The following is a 6,794-nucleotide window of genomic DNA, read 5'->3' on the forward strand; positions in this document are numbered from 1 at the left end:
GGTGACGTCTGGTCCCTGCTTTCATCCCGGTTACAGGTTGTTTTAGTCAAACGCTGATAAATGACTCTTGACTTTCAAATGAGCTTCTGAAAAAGGTGGGAGGTGGAGAGATCTCCATCCACGCTGGTAATGAATTAGGCCAGAGTCAGCAATTCACGAGGGAGTCTGTGAAAGACAGGCGTGGTCTTGTATACAAACACAGCATGGACTCACACATAAGAGCAGTCATACAACATTTATTAATCGTTTACTGTGCAGCCTGTGTGTAGCCAGCTTACATTGGACATGGAGCAAGAAACTGAGCATGGTGATATTTTCCTTCATCACACTTTGTCTTTGTACCTACACGCTGCACAGTAACTTCACAGATCATACCTTTCCTTGGGGTCTCTGAGCATTACCTCATAATACCGAAGGCATTTAATCTGTCTCACCTCCCATCTCTGCTCGTCTCTGCCAGGGGTCTAATCCTGTGTGACTAATAGGCTGGATATGAGGATTTTTTTTTTTTTTTACCTGCCTAGGGACACGGTAAAAGAAGACACAGAGAGGGAGAGATGAATGGATACGCCAAGAGCTGATCTTTTTAACGGCATGACAGAGTCATTGCCACCGTGCTCTCGAGCTTGCGTAGAGGGTTCACATGCTGAAATAAAGTCTGAAAGCCAAGACGCTCTTATGCTGCAGTTACATAAATGTTACGCCAAAATAGTCCGTCTTCACTAGTGATGACTTTCTCAGACTTTGTTTACGCGCTGCAGGGGCTGAGTCACACGCCATGAAATAAAGCGAAGTTGCAAGGAGGAGGACATCTTCTTTTTTTCTGCACAATAAACTTGTAGGCTGAGTGAAAACGTCTCAGTGTAGGAAGAGATTAGACATTGTGATCTGATCCACTCACCTCTAAGGCTTTTCTGCACAGTGGGAAGCAGCAGAAAGACATATTTTACTTCTCTGTTCTGCTGTTGATAAAAAAAAAAGTCGGGCATGATGTGATGATGGCAACCAGCTGTCTACAGAGTCTGCAGCCATGCCTGCAGCTCTGTGAGGACCAATGTAAAGTTTGACCTGAAGATGATCTCGATGAAACGTTAGGGGATCACCAATGTTAGTAGGACTTACTTCATCTCGAGGGAAGTATGAATTTCTGCACTCGATTTCATGACATCCATTCAGTAGCTGATGAGATATCTCAGCCAGAAGCACAGGCCAACGTGAGCTTATCTGCTCTGTCATGTGGGGGAATTTCCTACGGGTTGCAGCACCTCTTTGCTCAGGTCGTCCGTTTCTGCACGCTCCAAGGACTCATTTGAATGTTCTGAAGTGAAAAGTGTTTTTAGGAAAAACTTTCTCATGGTCTCGGGCTTTTCAGCCCGTTAAGCCCGCGTCAGTGGATTACCAGATTGTGCAAAGAATGAGCCAGTAAAGCTTTCGCGTTTGAGACTGATAGGATACAATAAAGCTAATCTTATTAAACAACTTCTATAGTAAATATATGCAGTGATCCTCCCTCGACCGGTTCGCGTTGTAATCCCATCAAAAGGCCATGGACAAAGAGGAGAATGTGGTCCTGTTTCTCCAGCTTTGTCCAAGACAGATCCACTAATGTTTTTCCACTTGAGAGGGTGCTCTTAGGGTTTGGGATAACTTGTTGTCAAAATAAGGCAGCATAATTGTTATTGGATTGGAGCGTTATGCAGTCGGAGGGTTGATTTCTTTGGGGGACAAACATTGTGTCTCACATTGTAAATTGTATGGCTGCACTTTAACTTCAGGAACACGCATAAGGGTTGATTTTCTACTGTAACTCCCAATCATCTCTCTTAATATGTGGTCACTAGAACATATGAAACAATATATGATGAATCAATCAATTACATAATATGTATAATGAATAACAGAATGTACAGCGCTTACTTGTCGAACCAGTTCAGTCACATCTGGGTGTAAAGCCCTTCTTGGAAAATGGTGACAGTTTTTTTTAATAGGAAACACACAGACAACACCTAAAAGCAGGTGCACACATGGACAGAGGGACACTAAATGACTACTCACAGTGGCTACACACACAAACACATATAAACACGCCACACACATACTGCTGTAACAATAAGACAGAGTGCCCGTAAACACTAGCCTTTCACACACATCAATTACATGTCTGTTGTTTGTCTTCCGCTGCCTCCGCCCTCCTGTATCTTGTTCAATCAAGGGTGGAGTGTCACAGAGTGTGTGTGTGCATGGGAAAAGGTGTGCGTATCAGAGGGATTAATGTCAGTAATGGCGACAAAGAGCTACTTTGAGACACTTTAGGGATGTGAGCACTGATCACTCATCTAAAACGAAAGAGAGGGAGTGGGAAGTGGGAAGTGAGAAGGATGCTGCCATGAGGTTATTAGATAAAACACATAATCTCCGGCCCTGGCCCCAGTGGCACTACGTAAGCATTGGGGCCGAGAGGTGTTAAAGGTAGTTTATGAGCATGTTTATGGAGATCAATATGTAAGCTGCAGCAGCGGGGGAACGAGTGCAAAGGCATCAGTGAGACAGCTGTTTTTTCCTGGAGGCTGGGACCTCATGGTAAGACTGGGGAAAGGTTCTGCTTGTTCTGCTTAGAATGGACTATTACTCAGTTTATCCACCAAGTTTTAAAGTTCAGGTGGTACGGGAAGTTGTGAGTTACACAGCAGGTCACATCTTACAAGCATGCCATGTTAGGGGAATAATGTTGCTTCTTAATAACGTAGCTACATCAATATAAGGTGTAATATTGTTAGAGTTGTCCAGGGACAGCAAATAAAAAGGAGCCGTTCGGCTAACTCAGGCACGTTTACAGCACGGTTGTGTTTATTAAAGTGTGATCCCTGTCAGATAAGGTAAAAGATGACAGCACCACTTGTCTGAACCTGTCGTTTGATGTTAATAAGATCTCATTATTGATAATGTTATTCCTTAAGGTACTAGTAAAACTAGAAGTTATTATTTTGTCATTCATGTGCACATTTATTCACAGTGTTGCAAATGCAAATACCAGACCATTGGTTTCCGTGGAAAAAAGGTCCAACGTTTGTCATCATTCATCATCTTTTGAGTCCTGTTTTTGCATAACATGAACAATAGTTCCAGCTACGTGCCCTGTATTATGGTTGAATAAAGCACTTTTTACTCCCATAGATAACTGGCCAAACTTAGATGACCTTGGGTTGTGTCGAAATACTTTTACCTACAACAACAAATTCACTTTAACAGGATAAGATCTTCCCTCAGGTCAAAGAGCAGACACCATTGCAGAGAGCGAAACAAAAAAACAATGAGGAAGGGAGGATAAGAAACACATTTCATCAGTAAAGTGAGCTAGGTTCATGAGAGGCCACAATATTTGTTAATTCATTAAGGAGGGTAACTCTAACAGGCCTTGGCAGTTGATGTGAGCCCAGTTATCATCCTCCCCCACCTACTGTGTAAAAACACACACACATGGATCCATCTAGATTTTTTCTCGCCCAAAGATCTATAAATGATAATGAAAGTGACATTTGTCATGCCTGACAGTGATCATGTCGCTCCCATTGTTGTGGTGACAAACCCTGACCTAATCCTGTCAAACAGGACACTGCACTCACACAGATGCACACATCTTGTCTGTGCATATTCACAGTCAAGCACACAGAGGCACACTTACACACGACTCATTGCCATTTCTCTTTTAAGTGATAGTTTACACACCATCCCGGGATTTATGTGAATAGAAAAGCACACGCACCGTACATGCCTGACTAAGTGCAGCAGCAGTGCCGCACTGGATCACAACGAACAGCCTGTGATGACCCACAGCTTTGGAGCTCGTGGCAGAGTGTCAGGCTCTGGGCAAGGAAGCTTCCTGCTGATGACAGTAAACGCAGCACGGCCCCGTGTGACGCAGCAGACGATCCTTAAAAAGGGAGCCGTCCCAACAGACAAGGAAGCTCATCGCTTTCACACTTGCTGAACTGGTACAAGTATGTAAGTATGCACGAGCACGTCTCTGGTTAGAATGACCTAGAAACTTTAAAAATAGCAAAACATACAATTTTCCCACACAGCTGTGTCAAAGTGGACATAAAGGGATTTGTGGTCCTTTTGTTGTGCTGAAGTTATATGTCTGAAGTGAAGCGTTAAAGTGTCAAAGTGTGAAATTGTCACATTCAGCTACTGCAAACCAACTTTAAGATCTCCACCGTCAGCCTGTGAATGAAATCCATGCTGTACGAACAGTCGGGGGCAATGATTGGTTAGACAACATTTTCTGATATCTCGGATACTCAGCCTGAAGGGTTAAAAAAAAAAAGGCAGGCTTGAAAAGAGCCTTTAAAACATTTTGAGTTTTGTTCAGCAGATGTGGACAGCCTGTAGTTATGTCAGTCACGATGGATTCCAGTAGCGGTGACAAAGACACTGTCAAACTCCTCAAACTGCTCCTGCAGACTCCATTTTAGCTACACAGCCAAATGCTCTGTATATTCCAGCGGTATTAGATGTAAAGGAAATCTTTCAGAGCTCATGCATGACATTTTGATACGTCTTCATGCGCACACACAGTGGCAAGAAAAACTATGTGAACCTTATTTAGTTTCATTGTTTTCTGCTCTTGACGTAGATGAAGATCAGATCAGGTTTTATGATAAATTAATGCAGAACACCATAAAGTTCCAAAATATTCGCATACTTTTTCTTGCCACTGTATATTTTTTCCACAGGGGTACCATGAACACGAGGATAAATCACATGTTTTAAAGTCAAAACACTTGAAGGTCCTCTTTCGTTGGAGCGCTGGTTTGAATTATTGTTCACTTCCTGACTGCTCGCTTTCCTGGACTTGAATGTTCTCCCAGGCTCTATTGTCGCTCTATGAAACTATGTGGAACTTTATACAGCCTTGACATGTATAACTGGAGCATATTAACAACCAGGCCCTCCCGGGTCCCGTGGCCCTTGCCCTAGCAGCTCACGGCCGCTCTCTCTAGGGGACAACTCAACAACACAATCTCCTGGACTTCTGCCAAGGCTTCATTCAACACAGGGGCGGCAGAAGAAGCAAAGTTTTGACTGTTGTGAGGCACAGATCAGAATTAGAGCACTATTAAAGAACATGTACTGATTTAAATCTGTGTGGAAGAGCTCAAGTTGAAGACTGTAATTACAAAATGTGGTATGTAAAGCTATGTATTTAATGTAAGTACGCGAGCATAATATGTAAAAAGGAATATATTGTTTAAGTATAATATATATGAGACTCACTTTCTGGTATTTCCATCTTAGTACAGGTCATACAGGTAAAGATTAAGACATCTTAAATGATATATCTGAGCATTTTCATTGAATTGCAAACAAAGCTGCATCAGGAACATTGTGTTTCGCTGTACATACTGCAGCATTTGCAGACATCACCGTCATCATCAGCATCACAGAGCTCCTGACAGGGAATCCATGCCAACTTTTTTTTGTTGTTTTTCATGTTGGCTCCACCTTCTAGTAGTATCTAGCAGGGTTCAGGCGCAACACCGTATCCTGTGCAGCACTGCAGAGTGAGAATGCCATGCACTCGAGCAGGAAGGTCAGCTGACTGTTAGGGGGGCTATGGTATATTGGGCTGTTGATCATTTGTTCATTTTCCTGCCTCTGTTTATGATTTCTGTCCAGTCACTGACTTACTATGTGTAGGCCTACTGTAGTGTTGCAAAGCTGGTGTTATCTCTCTGTTGAGTGGTAAGGGTGCTGAAAATGGTGTGTTTCTGTATGTGCATTGGTCCCATTTATGTGTGTGTATACACAAGGCAATGTTCTTAATATCAAAGTATGTAAGTTAAGTTATAGTATGAGATTCCTTTTAAATGGCATCAATGTAGCAACAAAATGACGTGTATGAATGCAACAAAAGCCGTACAATCATCAAGTACACACACAATATCAATGTCAGTCAGATAGCTATCAAACGCTCTAACATGAAGTACACTTGATAAATCATAAACCTTGTGGCTTGTGTAGTGAACTGAACAGATGTGGTTGCGCTGTGTTGGTTTCCTCTGCTGTGGAACAAAACTCTTTGTTGGCTGTTTGATGGAGAGAGTCCATTCTGCTTGAATTAGTGAAAGGGGAACCACCTGCACTCTGACACCAGGGTCCATATGCTTCCCCCGCTCAAGTTTAATTTGCTCTCAGGCAAACCTGCTTTGTATCTCAGCTAAACTCATGCTGCCTTAGGATTTCTCACAGACCCTTACAGTTTTCTTTTGGACACCACTCCTTGCAGCCTCTGCTTAGTCAACCTAAGTGCTAAGCAAAAATATAGGGCCTACACCCACTTATTGAGAAAACAACAAAGTACTATTGATAAAAACTTTTGAATTACAACCATCTGGACCACCCATAGGAAACTATTAGCAGCATACTTAACAAGAAAATATAAGGACAACTCTTTAATTCTTTTTTGTGTGATTTGGACACCGTTCAGATTCCACTGGTTTCCCAGTGAAGTCTGCAAGGACACTGCAAAAAAGTTTTGTGTGTGTGTTTAATAATGATTCACTGTAGGTGGGTGTCATACAAAAAAGATACTGGTCCATAGCAGCAGGCTGGCATTTACAGATGTATTTAAAAAAGGCAAAATCATCATAATAATCCTGAGATTCAAGGCAAGTTTCCCATCAAAACCAAAGCAGTGGTGGGGAATGGAGTCACGCCTGATGTGGTAAGGAATTTGCCAAGGCCATCAGCACCCTCCCGCCCCTCTCCCTCCCCTGTGTGCTTTGGTCTTT

Source organism: Anabas testudineus, chromosome 5 (assembly GCF_900324465.2).
Source record: "Anabas testudineus chromosome 5, fAnaTes1.2, whole genome shotgun sequence".
NCBI lineage: Eukaryota > Metazoa > Chordata > Actinopteri > Anabantiformes > Anabantidae > Anabas > Anabas testudineus.